General features: G+C 39.5%; 1 long non-coding RNA gene across 1 annotated transcript in view; it reads left to right on the forward strand.

Moving 5' to 3' along the window:
• The first annotated feature begins 4,285 nt into the window (after positions 1-4,285).
• The window catches only part of LOC122241469, a 173,200-nt gene continuing 151,462 nt past the window's right edge, over positions 4,286-26,023 (forward strand). The window contains exon 1 of the long non-coding RNA XR_006221638.1: positions 4,286-4,370. This is a non-coding gene — a long non-coding RNA (uncharacterized LOC122241469). The remainder of the gene's footprint in view (positions 4,371-26,023) is intronic.

The following is a 26,023-nucleotide window of genomic DNA, read 5'->3' on the forward strand; positions in this document are numbered from 1 at the left end:
TACCTTTAGAGCATCCTAATTGGGGTACTTCACCTCATTCTTCCTTCCTATTACCTGCCAATGCATAGGTTAGCCAAAAGACCAAGAGGAAGTCCCACAGGCTACTCCAGACAATCTATGTGAAGCTGGCTCTCGTGCACGTCACAGAGTAGCTAGTGTTACACTGAAATGGAATTGCTCTTTGCGTGCTTTAGAGGAAGTGGTTTAGAGTCTAGAAATAGGAACTGCTACACTCTATACTGTCCTTATGGATATTCCCTGGTTCCAGTAATATGTTCATAAATTCCAAGTGACACCCCTAAAACCACTCGGTCCTGCTAAAATCTCAGGGTACACTGATGCTATGAGTAGGGTACAAACAATAAGCACAGTGAGGAGATTCATTTTCACTATGAGAAGGTCAATCCTGTTCCATGCTTTTCATATAGACAATGCCTTTTAACTTTATTCTCTGACCAGTTGTATTGGAGGATTGACTTTCTTTGGTTTTGCTTTTTCTCACACAGATTTCACTGGTTTATGAAGTCTCCTTTATGTGGGAAAGGTATTGGGAAATTTTCTCATGTTCCCATTTAAAAAATGGCACCCAAATTCCACACTCGTCTTTGAAACTTATATTCTAGAAATTTCTCCTGTAGTTAAAATTTCAGGCTAATCTGTCTTTGCCCACACTGCTCTGTCTACAAATCCTTCTTTTCTTGGCATGTCTGGCCACACCTACTCATGTTTTAGACTTGGTTTTGGTTTCGCCTTTTCCTAACATCTGTTCTGACTAGCCTCCTCTCTCTACTTCTTACCTGCTAGCATAGATACTTCTACCTCCTATACACTTCCCAGGATGGAGCTTTTTTTTTTTTTTTTTTTTTAATTTTATTACTTTCTAAATTTACCTCCAAATTAGTTAGCATAGAGTGCAACAATGATCTCAGGAGTAGATTCCTTAATGCCCCTTACCCATTTAGCCCATCCCCTCTCCCACACCCCCTCCAGCCACCCTCTGTTTGTTCTCCATATTTATGAGTCTCTTATGCTTTGTCCCCCTCCCTGTTTTTATATTATTTTTGCTTCCCTTCCCTTATGTTCATCTGTTCTATGTCTTAAAGTCCTCATACGAGTGAAGTCATATGATTTGTGTTTCTCTGACTAATTTCACTTAGCATAATACCCTCTAGTTCCATCCATGTAGTTGCAAATGGCAAGATTTCATTCTTTTTGAAAGCTGAGTAATACTCCATTGTGTGTATATATATATATATATATATATATATATATATATATATATATACCACATCTTCTTTATCTGTTCCATCCATTGATGGACATTGGGCTCTTTCCATACTTTGGCTATTGTTGATGGTGTTGCTATAAACATTGGGGTGCGTGTGTCCCTTCAAAACAGCACAGCTGTATCCTTTGGATAAATACCTAGTAGTGCAATTGCTGGGTCATAGGGTAGTTCTATTTTTAATTTTTTGAGGAACCTCCATACTGTTTTCCATAGTGGCTACACTAGTTTGCATTCCCATGGAGCTCTTGATTCCTCAAGGCACAGGCTGTTATCTTATAAGTATTTGCATTTCCATTATATGACCAGGAACATAATAGGTGTTCAACAAAATGAATGGATGAATGAAAAAAATGGGAAGAGTTTAGGCTTGGTGTCAATCAGATCAGTGTGTGAAAACCTAACTTTTTCTCTTATTAGCTATGTGACTTTGAGCAAATTACTGTATGTTTCTTAGTTTCATTCAAAGCATTTTTGAAATGGGATTAATAATAATACCTGCTTCCTAGAGTTCTTCTAAAGATTAAATAAGATAAATATATCAAGCTTCTAGCACCTAACAAGCACAAAAGTGAAGTCCTTCTTCTCCTGTGAATATATAAATGTGTGAATTTGTGTTTGTGGGACAGATATTGAAATAACCACGGTCAGTGGAAGGAAGCATCTATAAACCTGGCATTTTGGTCTTTTTAGGAAATCTCTGCTCCTATCTTCCTCTCACCATGGGGGTCCTTTTCTCATGATTATGTGCAATGTTTGTGTAGTTGAATAAACTTTTGGATTTAGTGACTTATCATTAATGCTTGAAAGGGCTCTGATTGGCTTTCCCATTCCTAAACTGGTGAGTTAAAAATTAATGTACTTAACTGTCTTTAGTCATTTATTTCAAAGATGATATTTGACTATTATGTTTTTAATTTCACAAATGTCACGATCAATTTTCTTGTCATCTCCAAAACTTATTCTTTCATGGGTGACTTCTGGAAATGTTTATTATTTGACTGACGGTATTTGGAAGGTAATAATAATAAGAAATAATCAGTAATACTCAAAATGAAGCTAGAGAGGAAATGTTTTAAAAGTAAAAATAAAAAAAATGTGAATTTTAAAAATGTTTTATTCAACAATGAAGGCATCCAAACTATCTGAGAGATTTAATGGCTCATCTTATATCTACTGAGAAGAAAGAAATAATCTATTCAAATGTGGCCCTGAATGCAGAATAGGAAAGATACAAAGCTTTATAATATTTCAAGCATCTTTAGTTTGTGTTCTGGAAAGCAGAGATGGGGCTTTAAATTGTTCATTGAAAATGGTTTTTTTTTTCTTTTTCTTTTGTATTAAAAGAATTTTATTTAATTTATTTGAATTAAAAAATCTCAATTCACTTCCTACCAACCTCTACTCCTATCCCTGCCTCTTGCAACCACCAGTCTGTTTTCTGTATCTAAGAGCTTATGTGTTTTGTTGTTGTTGTTTTAGATTCCATGTATAAGAGAGATAAAACAGTATCTGTCTTTCTCTGTGTGAGTTATTTCACTTAACATAATGCTCTTGCTCTTGACGTTCATGCATGTTGTTGCAAATGGTAAGATGTTATTCTTTTTTATGGCTGAATAATATTCCTGTGTGTGTGTGTGTATGTGTGTGTGTGTGTGCATGTGACTGTAAGATACATATATCTCACAGTTTCTTTATCCATCCATCCTTGGATGGACACTTAGGCTGTTTCTATACTGTATTGTTTGCTCTGTGACTTTTATTTTTAAGTTTATTTATTTTGAGAGAGAGAGAGTGAAAGTGGGGAAGAGAGAGAGAGAGAGGGAGAGAGAGAATCCCAAGCAGGATCCACACCACCAGTGCAGAGCCAGATGTGGGGCATGAACCTAGGAACCTGGAGATCACGACCTGAGCCAAAGTTCAGCGCTTAACCAACTGAGCCACCCAGGCGCCCTTTCTCTGTGACTTCTATTTGGTACTTTCTTATATTCCCCACCTCTGCTGAAGTTCTCACTGCCTTTATACATTGTTCTCCCCCGTTCAGTGAGCACCAATCAGGGCTCCAGACCAGGGTGTAGAAGCTCCTTTCTGGGACATACCGGTGAGCTGCAGCAGAGCAGAGTGCCAAGATGGCATCCACAGCCTACATCCCTTTACAGCACCTCCAAATGCCACTGGACGTGTGCCATACCTGAAGCATTCTTCTTAGTCGGACGCTCCAGGACAAGCCAAGTGGCCTCTTTCACAGAAAGACTGGAGTGTGCCTCAGTCCGCTGTCTGTGCAGTGAGTGCCCTGGCGATGGCAGCCTGCCGAAGACCAGTCCTCTGATTGCCACAGTCCGGTGGCACCCAGGAATGCAAGCCCCTTCAGCCGCCAGAGCCAGGAGATCCAGGGTGCCCCCTGGGGCTCAACCTTTGGGGAAAGCTGCCCTCCAGGAGAGGCTGTCATTGTGGCAGGGCAGAGGGTGAGCGGAAGATAGTGCCTGCCCCTTGAGCACTCTGGAACGGATTACAGTCAGCCCGGAGATGTTTAATAAGAAGCCTACCCCTCCGGCCACAGCCAGGGTAATTAGTTCACAGGTCTCCTTCACAGAAAGACCCACCTCCTGGGTCTGTTGCCTCTTGCTGTGCCTCACTGAGACCAGCTGTTAAATCTCTCTCTCTCTGTTCGGTACAATCTTATGAGACCCAGGAGTGTAAAAATCCTGCTGGCCGCTAGAGCCAGGCAACGGAGAAGTGTCCTCTGGCAGCAGTCACAAAAAATGGGCACAACACCCAGGGGTATAAGTTCCTTTCCCAGTGGCACTGGTTATTCCAGGGTTGTTACCAGGAACGCAAGCTCCCCGGGCCTCCAGGAGATAAAAAAAAAAAAAAAAAAAAAAAAAAAAGCGACCCCTAGCGGGCAGGCGCTGTAAAGCCTCCTTCCGCGGGAGGCGCCAGTTCTGGCGCAGGCTCGCGAGCGCGAGCGAAGATGGCGCCTGCTAGCGTCCGCGTGGAGAGTGTTCGGTCCAGCCGCCGCCCGGAAGTGGAAGTATGTGTTGAATTACAGGCCTGCCCCCTCGGACCATGGATTTCATAGAAGCAGGTGAGCCTCCTTCGCTTTAAGTCTGGGTGTGAAATCGATCAGCCGCCTCTGAGTTGGGCCCTGCGGTGGGTGCGTCCCAGCATGGGATGTGGGAACCCTTTAAGAGCCCTTACTCAGATTGCCACGCTTCTGTGGCACTTGGGGCAGGAGACAAAGGCCTTCACAGTTAGATGTTTTGGGCAACTTATCTCTCAAGTGCATGTCTTAAATTTGGGGGCACTCCATGTGGTGTTCAAACCCTTTGCTCCTCAGGGAAGAGCTTGGGGTTTTGAGTTTCCTCCGGGTGGGGGTCACTGCTCCAGGGGTGGCGTTTATGGTGAGATTTTGTTCCAGCCTCTCCTACCTCCTTTGAAGTACTTTTCTTCTCATGTGTTCCATGCGTATTCATCATTCAGCCAGAATTTAAGTTTTTATTTTTTTTATTTTTTTGAAAAAAAAATTTTTTTTTAACGTTTTTTTATTTTTGAGACAGAGAGAGACAGAGCATGAACGGGGGAGGGGCAGAGAGAGAGGGAGACACAGAATCGGAAGCAGGCTCCAGGCTCCGAGCCATCAGCCCAGAGCCCGACGCGGGGCTCGAACTCACGGACCGCGAGATCGTGACCTGAGCTGAAGTCGGACGCTTAACCGACTGAGCCACCCAGGCGCCCCAGAATTTAGGTTTTTAAATTTAATTTTTATTTAATTAATTTTTTTTTTTTTTTGAGAGAGAGAGAACCAGTGGGAGAAAGAGAGAGGGAGACAGAATCCCAAGCAGGAAGTGGGGGGGGGGGGGGGAGAGAAAGAGAGAGAGAAAGAGAGAGAGAGAATCCCAAGCAGGCTCCAGGGTCTGAGCTGTGGGCACAAAGCCTGACACGGGGCTCGAACTCATGGACCAGGATCATGACCTGCGCGGATGTTGGACGCTCAACCGACCGAGCCACCCAGGCGCCCGTGGCGTTTAGGTTTTAAAGAGGACATTGTTCCATTTGTAGCTGTAGACTCAGCACATCTGTGGGAGAAGTGAGTTGAGGATCTTCCTACATCGCTTCTGGAACTTTGCATCTACAGTGGAAAATATTGGAAAACAAGTCTGAATAATAAGAACTAATAATAAATACTTGCAATTACAGAGCATCTTTCATCCCAACATCTTAAGGAGTTTAGTATTTTTCCCAAAGGCACTGTTTAATGCTCCTTTCATGCAGTTGACTTACAGCACACTGACGTGGTGAATCAGAGGCAAAATAGCACCTAACATTGAAAAGATTGAGCCACTGTCTCAGGCGCCTGGGTGGCTTAGTGGGTTAAGGGTTTGTGGGTTGGAGTCCGGCATGGGGCCCTGTGCTGACAGCTTAGAGCCTGGAACCTGCTTCAGATTCTGTGTCTTTCTTCTCTCTCTGCCCCTCCCTTGCTCGCTCTCTGTCCCTCAAAAATAAATAAACGTTAAAAAAATTAAAAAGAAAAAAAAATGAGCCACTTTAGCAAGACCAAACACAAAGCTCATTCTAGTAAACTCTGCTTTTTTTTTTTTTCTTTTTAGGAAATACTGTTTTTTTTAGAAGCTAATAAAGCCAGCCAAAACTTTTAGCCTCTTCCTACAGTCAGTGCTTTGCAACTTGGACTAGTAATTTTTGTTGCCATGTTGAGTCAGATTCTTCATTTTTATGCACAATCATGGCCCTTCTCTTTGGTGGCCCACTGGGACATATATTAATCATTTTTTAATAGCCCATTAGGTGTAGTCATATCCTGTGGCAACCAGGTCTCTATTAATTTCAAAGTCTTTAGCTTTATGCAGCATATCTAATACATCTGCTTAGGTAAAGAATGAGCTTGGAAATAAAGGTGAAAACAGTGTTTTTTAAGTTTTCACTAGATCATACGACTTTTTGGGAGTGAAAGGCAATACCTTAAACTGTGTGTTAAATATATAGACTATAATAGGATCATTATTACAAGTAAATGCCAGGAGACTATTGAAATCATAGTGGCTAGTTCACCATCTATGTAATAGATACAAAGTATGAATAAATATACATACATTATGGTTCCTATTTAGACCTCAGTAAACCTGTTTCTAATAAATAACAGTTTTGCTACATCAAGATGGCTCCCTTTTTTCTGAAACCTGATTCCTAGACTGCATAATGCTTAATATTTACAAATGGGATATGGTATATATTAAATTTGGGCATGGTAGTAACAATTGGGTTCTAAAGAGAATTGGCATTTATTGGACATTGCCGTGCCTGGCACATCATTTCAGATAATTGTCACAATGAGACATTGGAATTATTTTCGAGATTTGAGATAAGGAACTTGAGTTTCAGAGCAGCAAATGATCTAATTGACTGTATGATGTGTCCAAGATTATTCAGTTAATACATTAAGACTAGCTGAAATTTTTCTTTGTGATCAAGGAATTTTCTAAATGTAATACAATCTAAAAGAAATAAAATTTAAACTTTAAAGTAATCAAAATTTAAATTACTTTAGCGTTTTGCTCTACAACTAGTCTGGAAACTTCAAAGTGGCAAGGACTATGTCTGCCTTATTTATCATTGAATCCAAATGCCTACCCAGTACCTGGCACAGATTAGGTGAATAAATATATGTAGAATAAATTAATGCCATCATTTATGGTCATGCCTGTCACCTTATAAATGACCACACATGCAGATATTTTCTAAGTTGAGTTATGCCTTGATTTTATCCTCTAGGGAGAAATAAAGCTCGTATATTATGCTAGAAATATCAGAACAAATCAATCTTCATAAATTAAATGAAACATTGTTGCTCCTTTTGAGAAGGCTCACCATGTTTCTGATGGATTGCACACTAGTACAATTTCAATTTCATGAAATCAGCAGATACTGCTTTGTTGCTATGCCGGATGGTAGTTACATAAAGATGAATAAAATAGTGGTCCTATCCACAGTAACTGGCATGACATAAAGGAAAACAATTGGATACAATTGGATACAAAACAATTGGATACAAAAAAAAAAGGTACTATGAACCTGTGACCTAGGACATATTATTTAGCTTATTCCAGACTTAATTTTCTTATTTTTCTTATTAACTGTTTACTTTCATTATGTTAGAAGTGTCTCTTATAAGTTGCATATCTCAGAATTTTGTTTTAATCTGTATGGTATTTTAATTTTATTTGGAGAGCTTAGGCAGTTTACTTTGGTATAGTTGAATTGTTTCTGTTTTTTATTTTGTGCTTTCCATTTGTCCTTTTTTTCTGTTACTTTTTTTTATTATGGCTTTTTTTTTAGAGCAGTTTTAGGTTGACAGAAAAATTCAAGGAAAGATGCAAAGATTTCCCGTATACCTCTTGTTTCCACACGGACATAGCTTCCTCTATTATCAACATCCTCCACCAGAGTGGTACATTTGTTATAATTGGTGAACTTAAGATGACACATCATAATTACCCAAAGTCCACAGTTTACATTATGATTCATTCTTTCTGTTGTGAATTCTATGAGTTTGGATAAATGGACAGTGGCATGTATCCCTCTGTTACTTTTCTCTTGCTCCTTTTTTGCCTTAATTAATTTATTTTTTGTACTGGATGAGTTTCCATCTGACGCTGCCCTCCCTCTTCATCACCAGTCTCTCTCCCCAAATCTTTCTCCTTTCTTCCTTCGTTAGAAATTGTACAGTTTATATTTATTCCCTTAGTGGTTTCATAACTGTTTTAAAATGCATACTTAACTGACTCTAAAGTTATTTAATATTTTACCCGTTGCTCAAGCAATAAAAAGATTTTAGAAGGCATTAACTCTTATCAGCTCCTTCCCAACTTAACATGCCTTTGTTTGAAGTATTTTCCACTTAGCTTGATTCTTGATGCCTCCACATTCAGCAAATTAGTCATTATCATTTTTTTAATATAGTATTTTATTAGCCTGGGTTCCCCAGGAAACAGAGCCTAAGACAAAAGTTTACAAGCAAGTAGTTTATCTGAGATGGTGGACCGAAATAAGGAAGGCAGGAGGGACAGTATAAATACAGGTTATTGAATTAACCACTCTTAGAGGTGAGTGGGTGTGCAATCTCTTAGTACCATAGGATGAACCTCACTGAATGAGTGTCAGATTGTCCATTTTGGGGAACAAGTGGGGGAAATTATTCATGGGTTACTAGTCCCCATTGGTCAGAAGTTCTGTTTATCCTTTGAGGCATTAATTACTTGCTAGCCCTGGGTTAAGCATGGGTAAGAATTCCCAGGGCAGGAAGTGAAACGTGCAGTGTTGTCAGGCTACAGCTGTGTGAAGTTGATTAAAATCTGCATACATTTGGCTGGTGCAGCTCTGGCTTGAATAAAAGGTTTGCCCAAGAAAATTTGAAGAGGCACACAAGAAATGTCCAACTCAACATTTCTTCTTCCTTCTTGATCATTTCCTTCTGTTTGAAGAAGATCCTTTGCAGTTTCCCTTAGTGAAGGTCTTTTTGTGGTAAAAATATCAGGTTTCATTTTTCTAAGAATGTCTATTTCTTCGCCCCTTCCCAGTTCTTGAAAGATTGCTTCCTTCCATATTTCAACATAGATAAAACTCTATGCTGAAAGTTAGTGTCTCCCCAAACTTCGAAGATACTATTTTACCGTCTAGATTCTATTGGTGATATAGAAAAGTCAGCCATCAGTTTAATTGCATTGTTTGTTTGTAGTAGAGCTGCCATTTTTCTCTGGTTGCATTTAGATCCTCTTCTTCATTTTGTACCCTACAGTTTCATTCTGATTTATCTAGGTGTGATGTCCTTATAATTTCGTGTATGGGGTTTTCCTGCATCTGACTGCTAATATTGTTTTTTTTTAAATTTTTTTTTTAAGGTTTATGTATTTTTGAGAGACAGAGAGACAGAGCACAAGTGGGGGAGGGGCAGAGAGAGGGAGACACAGAATCTGAAGCACAGATTCTGTCAGCACAGAGCCCGATGTGGGACTTGAACTCACGAACAGCGAGATCATGACCTCAGCCGAAGTCGGATGCTCAACCAGCTGAGCCACCCAGGTGCCCCATGACTGCTAATATTGTTTCATCAATTCTGAAAATTCCTCTGCCATTATATCTTTGAATATTGTCTCTTTCCATTTTTTTCCATTAATTCTATCTGGAACTTTGATTAGATTGTCTCATTTTTATTTTTGTGAATCTGTTTCCATATTTTCTATTTCTTTGTTCCTCTAGAGCGTGTTCTGGATGCTTTATAAAAAAATGATCTCCAGTTCACTAATTCTCCCTGCAGTGCTATCTATTCTTCTGTTTAATGCATCCATTAGTTCCTTTAACTTAAGTAATATATTTTTAATTTATAGAAGTTCTATTTTGATTCTTTTTCAAATATGTTTGGTCATTCTTTTTAATCACTCATTTCACTGATCAATTTTCATGATTTTCTTCCTTTTTAAAAAAAATTTAGGGGCACGACTTCAGCTCAGGTCTGATCTCACTGTTTGTGAGTTCAACCCCCACATCAGGCTCTGTGCTGACAGCTCAGAGCCTCTAGTCCACTTCAGACTCTGTGTCTCCCTCTCTCTCTGACCACCCCCCACTCACACTCTGTCTCTGTATCTCTCTCTCAAAAATAAATAAACATTAAAAAAAATTTAAACAGCAGTGTTATTCACTTTCTATGTTGTATATAATTGTCAATTCCTGAAGTCCTTCTTCCTGAAGGCCTATATCTTATTTCTGCTATTTCTCCTGATTCTTGTCAATGGTGTCTTCTCTTCAGGTATGTTTTGTGATTTCATTTTTTAATTTTTACTGTGGGTAGTCTATTTTCCTTATATATTCAGTGCTATTTTCCAAACACCTGGTTGACATCTTTTAGAGAGGATATATATTTGCTTCTGGCAGTTATTTGTTGGCACTAGCAACTCTGGATCATTTTATATTAAATTACCCACTTTTGATATGTTATGATCATATAGGTAAACAAAAAGTTGGATCACCAGCCTGTATGTGGGACAGTTGCATTTACAAATGGTTAGGAGAAATCTATTTCCTCCACCCAGAGACAAGTTGATGGCAAGAAAGTCTCTTTGCTAACTACCACCATACAGCATATTCATTGCAAGTTTACTCTTGCGTTGAGGATAGAGACCTTTGGGATTCCATTCAATGCAGGCATCTTCTACTAGATCATTTGCCTTGAACCACCCTCAATTTTACTTCCTATCTGCATCTGTGAAAGATGAAGCCCAAGATTTCCAAGGCTTGGCAAAAACTCTTGGGGCAAAAGTGAACTTTTGGATCTACTTTATTCCAGGGTTCTTTTACTTTGTTTTTATGGATTTTTTATGGATTTTTAAAAATATTATGCCTGCTTAATAATACATTAAGTCAATAGGGTTTTATATTTTCTCTAACATCTTAGTTGTTTCAATCAGGAAAATTTAGAGATAGGAATATATTCTTTATATTGTTATAAATAATTGTTGCCTTCCATTTTTTCCCCCTAAATGTATATTTTAATCATTGAAACTCAATTTAATCACCCCCATTCTCTTCTATCTGGTACACTTTCTTCTCCAGGTTGTTCTTCCTTTCTTTCCCTTATTCTGTTTCTCTGCTTTAACTATCCTTTCTGTTTCCTAGTAAAATAAAAATTGGAAAGAATCTAGTATCAACGATTTACACTTGGTGATAGATTGATTTATTACATTTTAATGTAGTTTTAATCTTTCAGTCACTTACCTTTTACATATCCCTTTCTGTTATATAAAAAGAGGACTTTCTCTTGTTTGCTGACATTTAAAATTCTTTTAATAGGGGACAAATTGCTTTTGGACACGAATACTACTGAATCTCATTTTCCACAAGTCTGTGCTGATGGTAAATGTAATTTAATATTTTTTTACTATAATAATAACTCCCTTTTGTTGAACCCTTGGTATTTTCTGGGTACCATGCTACATGCTTTACCTACCTAATCTCAGATTTTCAAACCACCTGGTAAATTAAATACTATTGCCTTTATTTTTTTGATGAGGAAGACTAAGGCTCCAGTGGGTGAGGTCATTTAGCTCAGTTTTTTTTTTTTTTTTTTTTTTTTGCCAGGCTTACACAGTTAGTGAGATTCCCCCTCTGGCTAGTCTGGTCCCCAAACCTGTTTTCTCTTTTCACTATCCCCCACTGTGTCTCTTGAGTAGCTGTACTTATAAAAACTGTCTCATGATCTCTCTCCCCTTGGATGACTGCTAATGTTTATGGGAAAAATGAGAGGGCTTAGTTTTAGTTGTTTCTGGGTGACTTACTTCTAGGTTCTGAGTAGAGCCTAGAAGTTTTGAGATGAGGATATTGGGCCATATATATCTTGGCTATACATGTTTCTTCCAATGACTGGAAGCCTGTGTGATAAGTTTTCTGCTTTTAGACTCCCTCAAACCCAAATTTTATCCTCCTTTTGCCATAAGATCTTTGAATCATAATTTTTTTTCTAGAACATGTAATATTATTTCAGTTAGTGTTGTTGATATGATCAGACCATAATTGGCTCCTTTACTGGCATACCAGAATATATCCCTAATGTCTCATATATTTTGGGCTCTGGTAATAAAGTTTCTGACGATAAAGTGTGCTGTTTGAGCCTAACTTCTTATGCTTCTTAATAGAAGTATTACTCTGCTTCCCTAACAAAATCCCTTTTGTATGAAAGCCAAGATGGACTGGCCCTGTGCTGAAATCTGCTGTATTCACTCCAGAGTGGTTCCAGAGCATTGCTTTTTAAATTCAGTCATTGACTCATGCTGTCTTATCCCCTCAGGCAAATGAGGGCAGTGCCTAGCTTCTCAGGGTAGATGGGAAAGCCAATTAAATGCTTTGTATTTCTAAGACAAACTATTGTAAGTCAAGCTACCTTGATTATAAAGAAGTTTATTACATTTTTCAAAGAACACACTTAAATAAAGAGTAGAAATTATATTTAGCATGTACAGTTTATATAAATGCAATATTAAACTATGTGTATGTAAACATCTGTATAATGGAAAATACCGTATGGTTGCAACTCCCATCTTTTGGAGTAACATCTTCTAAGCTGGTTACCTACTTAGCTATTTTCTGTTTTCTAAGGAACGTGAGACAGACAGAAAAATCAAAGGTGGGAAAACTTGAGATTAGACAATGGAGAGCATTCTCTGAGGGGTGACACATGTGCCCCGTTGTGTTTTCAGTGATCATGTGCAAGAGTACTGGGACAACTCTCAGAAAAGGCAGTGATTAGCCAAAATGGCAAATTTGGCTCTGCGGTATTTTGGCTGTTCAAAATGGATGTTATTCATTTAATTTATGTTATTCATTTAATGAATGGTGTACATATTCTGTCTTGGCAACTGGGGATTCAAAGATGATTAAGATGCAGTTGTTACCAAGGGAGAGATATGGCACTAAGTTACAGTAAAGCGGGGTAAGCTCTTCACTAAACTACAGACTGAAGAGTGGGATGAAGGGAAAATTCTGTCTAGGGATATTAGGGAAGGTGAAAGCAGATTACTATGAGTAAACATTTACTGTAATACTAAAATAAAATCCGCTGCTGTTTGTTGTATGATTGGGTGCTGTGCCTAGCAATAGACCCACATTTAATTCCCTTGGTTTCAATTCAGGGAAAACAAAGGAAACAAAATCCAGTGCAACCAAAACCGTTAAAATTCAAACCCTAATGTGTGTGTGGAAGGAGGAAGAAAACTCCATTTTGTGTTCCACCCTTTTCTCCTCTGGCCCTCAAACCTCTCAAGTGGGAGTTCAACCTGCGACATGGCATGCTTGACACTGATTCTAACCAAGCTGTAAAACAGAGCATCACAGGCATTTGATTCATTATTGGCATGCTTTCTGTCCTGTTTGCACAAGGCAGTTCCTCTCATTAGGGTGACATCCACCCACATCAAAGGAAAGAAGAAAGCCCATGACTCTTTACACACCTTCCTGAAGGGCATCTCCTCCTTTCTATTCCCTTTCTCGGTTCTGTTGAGCTAGGGCACTTTGAAGCCTTGCCTCACTGACCAGAATTCCTCAATTTGGTGGATCATAGGAATTTTTCTCCATTCAAATGTCTGGCAGGAAATGCATTAAGACTTTATGGGAAGTCTGCCAAAAATACCTTTTTTAGTGTGGGGTATTTCAAAGAGGAATTGAAGCTGCTAATTTTAGCCCATTCCCAAGCGAACATGTTTGCATGGTCCCAGGTGATGGCCTTAGTTGTCTGTTGATAAAACAAAGGCAAGAGGCTGTTAGTGGTCTGAGTGTCAGGATTTTGCTGCACTTGTGCTGTGGCCCATGCTGGGTGGCCGTCTTCCCTTAGATGAGACTGATGTAGCATCTTGTATCTCTGACTGGAGGAGACCTGGAACAGGAAAGGACATTATAGGATGTAAATAAAGGTCCACTTATCAGATATTTATTTTCAGAGGGATACGTGAGACAGTTCATTGCTTGTCTCCAGAGTCTCAATGTCTTCTTCTAACAAAAGCTGGGTGTTTGGATGAACTTTAAAGCTTCCTGAGTTTTGATGTGGTGCTGAAACAGAAGCTTTGATGCTTCAAGCTGCTGACTGCAGAGGAAATGTAGGGTTTAAAGCTTATCAGCAGATGTACAGAACATATGATATCCAGAAAATTTTCTCTCCATAGTAGAAACACTGGGGATTCCTTAGGTTCTGTGGAAGCAAAGGGCAGACTCAATATGTTACACTGAGTACTTAAGGGCTGGTGTCTGACCCCCCATTGTGCCTCAGCTCCCAGCATCCCCTCCCCTACTCCCAGGTTTTCACCAGCGATGGGGAACATTGTGTACCAAGGCATTTGCCCGTTTGATTTTCCTTTGTTTAAATGTTCGTTTGTTTGCTTTGGTTTTTGGTTTTTGTTTTTTGTTTTTGTCCTGGCATATTAGGTTTGTAGGGCTGCTATAACAAAGTACTGCAAACTATATGGCTTTAAACAACAGAATTCTATTTTCTCACAGTTTTAGAGACTAGAAGTCTGAAATCAAGGGGTTGGTAGGGCCCTGAGCCCTCTGAAACCTGTAGGGGAATTTTTTGCCTTTTCCTAGCTTCTCCTGGTTTGCTGGCAAGTTTGGTGTTCCTTGGTCTATAGATGCATCACTCCAATCCTCCATGTTTCCATGGTGTTCTCTTTGAGTGTCTTCACATCTTCTCTGTGTGCCCATCTGTCTCTATGTCCAGTTTCCCCAGTCACACTGGATACAGGTCTACCTTAATGACCTCCTTTTAACTTGATTATCTCTGTAAAGACTCTATTACTAAATAACTCCAAACTCTGAGGTAGTGGGTGTTAGGACTTCAAAATATCTTTTTTTAAGGGGATACAGTTTAACCCATAATACCTGGCTGGTATCTCCTGTGACTACTCAGCTTCTAAGCAATCTTTATGATCCCTCAAGCTGAGGTTAAATATCTTTTCTGTGAACTTCTTTAGTGCTTCATATGTTCCCTATAATGGGATTTAGTATACTGTATTGCTTGCTTAATTGTCTGTCTTCCCCAATAAGTGGTCAATGTCTTAAAGCCGAGGACTGTATTCTGTATCCCTAAGAGTTAGCACTGTGCCTGGCATGTAGGGAGCACTCACTGAACTCACACCAACATGATAGGAAGCGAGAAAAAAAATTCTACAGTTGTGAGTTGGCAAAATATTTAGCATTTACAGTGATATTTGTATTAAATAAGAAAAGAGCCTGCCAATTTCCTAAGTAAGTTATTTGATCTGAAAATGACCCAGTGACTATAATTGGGGAGGTGACTGTGCAATGAGTCAGAATCAAATTGGAGAAGTGAGAGGGGTGGATTGAGCATTTCCATAGCCCCTGTTATAGAAGATGAATTGGACAGGGCTCTGGGACAAGTGTCTCTGTAATAATGGGGTGTGTGGGAATGAATGCTGTTGGGGTGGTTAGAGCATGGAGCAGCTAGTCCAAACAGCTGGCTTCTATTCCCGACTCACCCTGGATTCACTGTGACCTCCGGCAAGTCACTTACCTTCTGACGCTCTTTTAAGTGAGCTTTAAAATTAGGGTGGCAGTTGTGACCATGTAAACATATGGGATGTGATGAGAACTGATTTTTAGGATAGGCTTTAAAGAGATTTTCCTGAAAGCTATTATATACTTTAAATGTGATGAACAGTGTGAACTGGTAAACTGGTAATGTGAGCTAAAATTTAAAAAGGTAAACTAATTTGAATGAGTAGATTCAACTTCAGTGAGTTTAGAAGCAAATGTCTCCCCCACCCTCTGGTTAATAAAGCCAAAGGTATAGAAGGCAAACTACTTTATAGGAAAAAAAAAAAAAAAAAAAAAAAAGATTCATCCCAAACTTCCTTTTTTCCCCTTGATCTGTTTGGTTTCTTTCTATAACAAGTTAACTGGAAAGTTGATCCTTGAAGAGAGGCTGGATGGAAACCAAAATAGCAGAAGTGGGGAGTGTAAGGGAAGCACAGTTGACTTCCCCATTCCCTGGAGGATTTTGGCCATGAAAATAGAAGTAGACACTACACTCTATTCTCTGCATGAATTTCAGAGGAAAGTAGCAGAAGCAGTTCCCCAGCTTCTGTTTGTGAGTTTCTGTGGTGGTACTGTTGTCGGAAAGGGTGCTGGCAGCCAGGGTGTTCAACGTTGTGCTTGTAGGGAAGTTTATGTTAAATTATTAAATTAAACCTAGACATTTGAGAAGATGGTGGGATGGAATTGGTAGAAATTATAGAAGTGTTCCTAAAGCCTCCAGTTTCTCTCTCCTTAGACCTCCCCTAAGCTGCCAGTGGGTGCTAGGGAGGATAAGAGGAATATATGCAACAGAAACATACATGTAGATGCATCCCAACTGAGAATTGATGCTCGCTCGTTCTTTTGGAGCATTTGGAAGGAAATAACCAATACCCTTGAATTCCTGCAACAAGGTTGCTGATTTCCTCTAGAACTAGAAGTCTAGTCATTTGATCCATAAATCTAAATGCAGCCATTGACTAACCACTGTATTCTCTGCAGTGTGTTAAGTGGTGTGGGACTAGTCCAAAAGGGAAGAGTAAGAAAGTATGAGATGTCAAACTGTTTATAATTGGTTTATTGTGACTAGCTGTAATAGAAAGAAACAATTGTAGGATAATCCAGGAAATATAAATTCTGTGATAAATTATGAGATGGTAGTAAGTTTGTAGCTGGTTAGGAAAGGAGAGACGTATGGAGAGACCTTTATGGATTTAAGAAGAGTATGGAAAATGTGAAACTTCAGCTGGACCTTGAGGGAGATTTGAGTAGGCAGAGGGGAGGGCTAGGCCAAGGATGGCAAACACAGGTCTTTGCACACTTATTGTCTCCTCCTCCGTCCATGGCAGACATTGTTAATCAGTCACCCCATAGTAGATGCGACTTTCCTTGGAGAACTATTCACATGCTGCTGTCTTAGATTAATTTAACAAATTGATTAATTTTCCTTCCATACTATAGTCTACTATAAAGGTTAAGCCTTGTTTATCTCTGGATCTAAAGGACAGGGAAGAGGGTCATTGTGGCAACCTAGACGTGCACTGCTGGGTCGCACCTCAAGAAAGAACTACCCCATCAACTGTGAGGAGTAGTTAGCTGATAATTTCCAGTTGTAATGCTTTAGGGATCTGCCTGCACATATCATTTTAGCCAAGGTCAAGCTCTTCTGTGCAGTCCCCAGCCAGGGACTGAGCATGGTGGGGACTCTTGGGCTTGCCCATATCTGCTGTATTCCAGACATCTATAAAGGGCAGTGTTTGCCCTGGAGCTCCCCATTAGGTTAGGTTGGCTCAGGGTCAGGTCTGCAGTGCAGTCTGAGACTCTCTGCCCAGTCCTGCTTCCTCCTCCTCCATCTTTCACTGGCAATATCTGCCAGTTAACCTCTTGCATTCCCAATGCAGTTTCAGTGTCTGCTGGCAGAAGGATTTGCATTGACTCCGCAAAAGTCTATGGGATTGAATCGAGTTGGTAATAATAGGTCAACCATTTTGTTCCATCTGGTTCCCAGTTAAGACTTCATTCTTTCATTTAGCAAACATTCTGAGTCCAGTGTTTTGGAATCTGAGATACATGTTGGAAATTCAAAGATGACTAAGGCTTTGGATAAGATAGACTCACATATGTAGAAACTGGGACATAAGAGATGAGCAATTTGTTCAAGACCAGTCTCCTAACTGGCCAGCTGCGTTTCTAATCCTAAAAGGGGTTTTGGTTCCAGAGTAGCTATCTGTAACAGACACAGTGGAACTGGTGAAGTTAAATGCCTTGTGTCTTGTATTACTTTGTTCTAGTTCAGAACTCCCAGTAGGGAATTCTTTGGAAGACTAATCCCTCAGGTGTGCTTCATGGAATGAACATGTTAAATATATTAAAATAGGTTTCTTGATTGTGAGAGTCATTTATATTCTAAGATACCCTATGCATTTGTTAGAGCAGGTCAAGTAGCCAAGGTTTCGAAACTTACGCGGTTCAGCAATTGTTTTACAGTATACCTTTGAGGAATGCTGTCCTGCCCAGTTAAATCAATTGATGGTCTATTACTACCAGCAAGAGCTAACATTTTCTATCTGCTAACCACTGCAATCCTGTGAAGGAGGCATTAGTATTGATCCCATTTTTTAGATGAGGAACTGGGGCACAGAGGATTAAGTAACTTGCTGAAGCTACACATAGATGGGCAGTAGAGCCATGCCCTGCCCTACTACCCTGCACTCTCCTGCCTCCCAGTGTCTTTGATGTGCGGAGACCAGTGAGTTGGCCTCTTTCGGAGAGGAGGGGACATATGACTGAAATTCACCAAGGACACAGAAGAGTGCACGTGAAAGAATTACAACTGTTTTGCTCATTCAGAGGGACTGTGGGTTTTGGGCAATTAAGTGAGACATATGCACAAAAGGTCTGAAAAGAAGGTTGGTTTGGATGATGTTTAGTGGGAGGGCTGAGCAGGCAAGCATTAATGCTTCCATCTGGCAGTCTGGCAAAGATGGGTTCTCTCTTCTGAGGGCATGGCTAGGGCTGATTCTCTTTTCTCCATTGCCCCTCCCTGACCTGTTTCCGTCCTCTCTTCTGTTTTACAGTGCCCCGACCCTCTGTTCCTTGTACCCCAGCACATACAGTAAGATAGAAGCTGACAGATATAGTAAGAGCAAGGGCTTTACAGTTAGACACCTGGATTTATATCTTCACTGTATCACTTGCCAATTGTTCAAGTTACTTAATCTTTTTAAGCCTCAGTTTTCACAAGTAACAAGGTGCTATAAAAAATGTCTACATCATAAGATTATTGTAACGATTCAGGAAAATAATATATGTAAAGTACTTAGTACATAGTGGCACTTAGTAAATGGTATTTGGCTGTAAAGTCTTATCGCTCTAGCTGTTTCTGAAATTAAATAGTGACCTCTTAAACTGAATATCCTTCCAAATGTAAGAGGGAAAAATATCTAATTTCAGGCACCATGCAGGTAGTAGGGAAAGGAGGGAATATTTTGCAAGGGGGTGGATGGCTTTTAGACCCTTGCCAAATAAACTCCTTACATGCATGATTACTATATATAACTCTCCCCTGTAAAGGGGTGGGGCAGCTTTGGTTTATTTTGTGGTGACTTGAGGCACCACAGGACCAGGTAATATGCATATGCTTAGTGGGCTTGCTGGTCCTTGGCTTGTGTTTTCTTAAGACTCTCTACTGTCACCTCAATACCTTGCTGGTAATTTGAGTCTTTGAAGAGGCAGACAATGAGGGTTTTAGTTAGCTCTAATGTCTATTCTGTGGCTTTATTTGCCTCTTTCCCAGAGATTGAGCATTTGTGTCTACGGGCATAAGATCGATTGCTGCATTGTGTGGCGGAAATGAAAAGGAAACATTCTTTCTTTCCTCTGGAGCTTGTGCTGGGCATTGGCTGTAGTCAGTGGCCTTGTCTGAGTGGGCACATGCCATGAGCCCGTGAACATGGCAACTGTAATTGCACACTTATCTCAGAGACAAAAAATAAATGAAGTTTCTATCAAATTTATTCAGATGGCTCTCAAAATGCCACATTTCATGTACCAATTTGATGTGTAGAAACTAGAAAGTAACTATGAATGCTTTGTTAGGGAAATTGCTTCAGCACAAATTGAGTCCTCTTTTTTTTTTTTTTTTTTTTTTAAATCCAGCCACAGTAACTAATAGCTTAAGATATAAGATAAAAATAACGTATTTTGTAATTAATATTTTAATTTACTAAGAAGGGAACTAAATGGTGACTAGACTTCTCTTCCCCTTGATAATAATGAACCCAGGCAATTTCAAACGAAGGAGAGCAGCCAGGAGTTTAATACCTTTGATTAAGAACATGTTTCCACAGTGGCTATTATGTTCCTATTTAAAAGAGCAAAACAAAACTCAGGCTTATTTTATTTTGGAACTGCAGGGGGTCTTATGGCATCAAAAGAAGAGGAGAAAATGTTTAAGGATAATTAAAGGCAATTTGCCTCATCAGGCCTTTTTCCTCCTCCTTTTTCCTCTTCTCCCCACAATACTTGTAATTGCTGCTTCAGTGACCTGAGGATTTTTTTTTTTTTTCCTTCAAGTAACTTGCCTATTTGGCTGTTGCCCACACTTATAATTGACTGCATAAATCAATGAATCTCCATTAGTTCATTTAAAAAAAAAAAAAAACACAACAGAAAAACAGAACATGAGTTACTCCCTGTCTTATCATGTTGGCTAGTTAGACATCAGGAAAGCCAGAGGCAAGAAATGAATTACACGTGTTAATTCATTTCATGTCCGGAAGAACGCCATGCAGTCCCTGAGATAGAATGGGAAACCAGAGCAGCTTGCTTAGGGTCCCACTGCTTAGGGTGAGATGGGAACCCTAAGCTTTGTTTTCACTTTATTACCTCTGCAAGTTAGGCTGTCTGTTTCTATATTCATTTAAAAACTTTCCACTTAGAATTTTCATTGGTTCCTTCAATTTGAATGCCACTGGCATGCATTTAAGCGTATAGCACTTAGGTTGCAAAAAGTGAACTTGGCGACTCCTAGAAAAGGCGAAAAGGCATTGTGGAAAGTCATTCACAGCAGCTCCCCTGGGGACTGAGAAAACTCAGTCACCTCTGGGAAATTTTTAGCTAAAGTTTTAAAATAACAGGACCCAGGGTAGGAACTGAGCTCCAAAGTGTTTTAATTCGAGATTATGTTTTCGACTCTGAAAATGGTTAGAAAATGGCATCACACTCCCAAATAAAGTGACCTCCTGGGAAAAAAATGATCTGCAAACTTTTGACCTCAAAGTTTGCACAGGTTTCCTTTGAACTCAGGTAAATTGAACAGTGTGGACCAAAGTGTCACATGCTAAGTAAGTGCCAGAAAAATGCTAAATTAAGTTAAGGATTAAGTTGTATGTTATGATAGGAAAACCCACAATGGCCACGGCCAATGGTAGTTGTACTGCTGGTTTGCGGAAGGGGCAGCATAGGAGATGTAGGGGCAAAGAATAATGGTTGCATATTAATTCTTCAACTAGATAGAATATGGAAGAAAAAGGGGGCAGGGTGAATCTCAGTCTCACCAAATATGTGAGCCTCAGAGAAGAAGTAGTATCATCCTTCTTCCAGAGTTATTTTCTGCCAGCAACTCCCTGCCATCCCCAAACACACAACCACACAAACTTCTGACCAATGGGGTGCACAGTTTGAAGTTTCAGGGTTTTCTATTTTTGTTTTTACTGCTTTGATTTTCAGCTCCATTTTATACACAGAAACAGCCAACTATTTGCATATAAAGCTCATTTATTCCAAATTCTGATTTTGAAAGAACTTAGAATATTAAAGATAAAGGAAGGTTTTGGAGAGTAAAACAGACAAGAGGCTTGGGGGAATTCCTAGAATGCCCTGGGGTCAGACCTTCCTCCTTAGATTCTAGGGATAAGGAGGTAGGGGCATGTTAGCTGTGGCATCCTCAGAGAGAGAGAAAGCAGAGTGAACCAGAATCTCTGTTCTTCCACTGTCCTTTATTCTATGCCCTAGGAGATGTTTTCAACCCCTACAATCCTGTAAAACATTTTATATCTACTGAGTTTCTGACTGCTTGGATCAAAGTTAACCCAGCTGTATTTTGAGGAAACAGTCAAGACGCTAAGATGAGTCAGAATTGTAGGTAAACTTGTGGGTTGAGAAGTTAAGATACTGTTTGAATGATAAACTGGAAATGAAATAGAAAATTGTAAGACTGAATTAATTTTGAAGTTCCATGCTTCCTAAGTTTCATGTGGTGTTGGAGAAAAGTATCTTTGGGCAGAGTGGTGGATCCATTCCTGCAGACTGACTGTTTTCTGCCCCGCCGGCCCCATTGCCTAGGATTCTCCTTTTTGCTCATCCAGTCACATTGGCCATCTTTCTGCTCCTCCGACATGGCAGCCTCCTGCACATCCAGCCCTGGCATGCACTGTGTCCTTAGCCTAGGACATTTCCTCTGGATCCTTGCAATTCTCTTTTGGGATCAATTTCTGCTCATCTGTCAGGTGACTAATTAAAATGTTTCTTGTTTTATTCTTGGACCTTTTAATATTTTTCTTTATAGAACATATAAACGTAATTGAAAATCACTTGTGAAATTCCTACTTTAATATCAGTCTCTCTTTATAGATTATAGGAGTTGTGAGGATAGAGGCTGTAATTATCTTGTTTACCATCATATAGTAGTTCTAGGCCAGAGCCAGTTCTTGGTAAATCATTACTGTATGAATTAATGTATGACTGGTATTAGGCTTCAAAAATAGGATGAAGCTGCCGGAGGCAACTGACATGGAAGCCACATACCGGTATTGAGGATGAACTAGACTATAGGATTCTAAATACTATAAATGGAGGAATATGAGTGTTGAACATATACTGAATAGTGAAGAGTACTGGGGAGAAAGAATACGAGCCATGCTGACCCTCTGATATTTTTGGCAGAGAACAAAGACTAAGGTTTACCTAGGATCATTATGTGGAAGGTAATGGGAAGGGGACTGGTGGGTTGAATCAGTTTAATGCTACCTTATTAAAAGTCTGTGCTATCAAACATGCTATTCATGGTGACCTAAGTTCTTCAATTTCTTGACCTTCTAACAAGACTGGGAGCTATGGATTCAGAGTTATCTGTCCACACACATAGAATGCAATACTTCTCATCCTTCTGGATTTCTCTGGTACCTAAGATTCCATAACCTTCTCCAGGAAATTTTCTGAGTCATGTACCCTTTCTCTGGAACCCCATATATCTGTAATTGCATGTATGTATTTGTTTGTTTCCTCTACTAGACTGCAAGCTTCTTAATGGTAGTGATCTTTTTATTTACCTATATGTTTTCATGACTAGCTTAGTGCTTAGCATTAGATACCCGAGTAATGTTTGGCAAACTCAATGGAATTAAACTCACTTTATTAATTAAATATTCATTTCCTTTTGCTAAGTACATAAGTTGGTCGGGAAATGGTTAAATATATATCCATAGAAGGGTACCTAGCAGAGCAGGTCATGTGGTCAAACTTCATAAAGTTTGTTGTTTGGCTAGTTTTAGCCACAGATACTTTGGTGAAAAAAATCACCTCATCATTGCAATGTGTTTGTATAGCATCTTACATTGAGTCTCTTTACCCAATCCTTGAATCTTGGCTGGTTTTGGAATTTGCTTTGGCTAATAGAATGTGGCAAAGATGATGGTGTGTCAGTTCCAAGTCTATATCTTCCCTCTGCTCTCTTGAAACACTGTGCACTTACTTTGTGAACAAGTCTAGGCAGCCATTCCAGCTGAGGTCATCCTAGACCAACTGGATCCCAGCTGACCTGGCAGCTGAGCACAGATGCATTGATTGAATCCAGCTAAGACCAGAACTGCCCACCTATGCACAGCCCAAATTGCTGACCTACAGAATTGTGAGCTAAATAAATGGTTGTTTTTAAAAAACCATTAAATTTTGGGGTTACCATGCAGTAGAAGTTAATTATCATAGATGTTACTTTTAATTTGTGAAATTACAATAACTGATGCTATATTTTGCTAAGATGATGGGTAGTGAGATCTGACTGATGCATCGGGCATTTTTTAGAAAGCAGAGTCCCAGATGGAATGACCTGGGCAGTGGAAGACATGAGACATTAGATACCATGAGTGGGAGTTGGAAATTGGGGAATGACCAGTGACTAAATAAATAGGGAGAACTCATGAGGCATCTCATAAAGAGTGCAAGCTTCCTCAAAATTAGAGGTGATTCCAGGGGACAGATAAACCATACAGGTAAAATGATTGATGACTTGGCACTCAGTGTAGGCAAGCCATGCCATGCACAGTGCTGGAAGAAATCTATGTGACTTAGTGATAATTGTAGCCTGGTAGTATTTGGAAAGAATAAACATGGTAAGCATATCATTAAAAGCATGGGATAAAAACTAGGAGTGATTTTAAGAAAAGAGAATTTAGGAGCAATGTTTATAAGGATGAAGAATGTCAATAGCCCTTTCAGTGTGGAGTGTGGAGGTCTGAACTTTCTGTCATTATCACTGCCTGGCTTTGAGAAAGTCAGTGAGCCTCGGATTCTTCAAATGGAGATTTGGTTCCTGAAACTATTTCATAGAGTCAAATAAAACAACAGACAGGAACACAGTTACTTGTAGAGAGCTAGAACAATGGTTCTTCATGTCTAAAGTTGATATTGGAAATTATAACTAGGTAATTTTGAATGATCAGCTCATGGAAGGTCATAAAGGAATTTTTTTTTTTAAATCCACGACTTCCATCATTTATGTCAGCCTCCCCCATTGTCCTTCCCTCACCTCTTTCCAGAACAATCTTGCTTACTACAGAGAGTGGCAAAGCCTTCGTTTTGCTGAAGTTGAAATGTTCAGTCACCCTGTGAAACAGGGTGATGATGCACCTTCACCTGTTTTTGAATGTTTTTGGTTTTATATTCCTGTGACATGCTCAAGGCCACAGGATTGCAAAGGTATGTTAGAGAATAGAAGTGTTCAATGCTGTTTTATTACCTGATCTTTTGGGGTTAATTTCTTTTTAAAATTTTGGGGCAAAGAAGGCATGATTTAGAAGATTTCTCCTCTGTATTTTTAATTCCCATTAGTTCATTGGCTTCATGGTTCTTCTGCCCCTTGAGTCATGATATCCATTGCTTCAGGGGGAGGGCAGGACCCTGCTAAGAACAAAGGAGACAATGTTCAGTTTTTTGAATTCCAAAACATGCTCTTGAAGCTAATTTCAGAGACAACAGTTGTGAAAAACCAAGGCATTTGCTTGCAATACCTAGATTTGTTGAAAGAGAAATCAGAAGCTTTGCTTTAAATATTAACTATTCCTTTAAAATATTAAGAAGTTATAGGACTGAAGGGAAAAGATTTACTATACGCCACAGAATACAGAATATGCAGAGTGTAACACAAAGTTAATTTTCCAGTATACTGGAAAGAAAAAAAAAAACTGGTGGGGGGGAGAAGCGTGGAGGGAAAGAGTGAGAGGAAAGCAAGAATCCTGAGCCCTGAATTCGGGCTGGTTCCTGGGCCTGCGTGGGCTGGAGACCCCAGATGACTTTAACATCATTGACAAAAGGGAGCTTGGTTCTCAACATCTTGCCTAGAACTCTGAATGGAGATGATTGCCTTAAAGGGGGCATCCTCAGTAGAGCAGAAATTATGGTGTTATGTGTGTTTCAGATGACCAGGCCTGAGTTAGCCCATTCTCAAGTGTCCCTTGAACACAGGACATACAGGAAAGTTCCTAAAATTCTTAAAATTTGAAGCAAAGGACAGTATTAAGAATTAGAAAATAGCATGTCTACCAGGAGGCTGCCACAGCTTAAATTGGAAACTATAGATTGGATAGGCCCCAAAGCAGGGGCCACATGTGGATGGATGTAGCTAAATCTTAGAATGTCAGTTGTGTATGTTAGTGCTAACTAAGGTGAGTGATTGAAGCTATTTGCTACGTGAAAGCTTTCACCTCTATGCTAAGGAATCAGACCACAGATATTGGCATCACACAGTTTGGTGCAGTGATGGATATGGTTGGTTCTTAGACATTAAGCAAGAGCAGGATATCCTTTCTCTAATTACAGGACAATTAATAAGCCCCTTAGAGGTAGGAGAATGATGTTGGAGGAAAACCTTGAATTTGACTATCCAGAAGATATTAAGCTTAAAAAGGAAGGGTCTAAGTTACTTTGCAATAGGAAGATCTAGTTTTTGCTGCTGTCATCAGTGGAAATGAAGCCTCATAAGTATGATGAGTCAAGTTTTATATCATATATAAGTTTTGATTCCACAATGCCACTATTCAGAGGCATTTGGGTGCATGGATCAATTTGGCTTCCTGATGTGGGTTAACCCCTTCTTTCCTTGTACTCCTTCTAAAACCACTCTCTGCATTGCATTATGTGTGAATATGTCTGTCTCCACCACTTGACTCTAATCTTTATGATGGCAGGGATCACATCTCCTTCTTTTTATATTTTTAGCTGCTGGCACAGGGTCTAGCATGTAGTTATCTCTCAAGAAATATCTGTTGAATAAGTCCATAAATCCATGAGGAGAAACCAGTTGGGTAAATTGTGAATATTTTTACAAAAAAACTATCTAGGATTCTAGAAGTTCTGATGATTCTTGCTTTATCAGAC

The sequence above is a fragment of the Panthera tigris genome, chromosome C1, assembly GCF_018350195.1.
Source record: "Panthera tigris isolate Pti1 chromosome C1, P.tigris_Pti1_mat1.1, whole genome shotgun sequence".
NCBI lineage: Eukaryota > Metazoa > Chordata > Mammalia > Carnivora > Felidae > Panthera > Panthera tigris.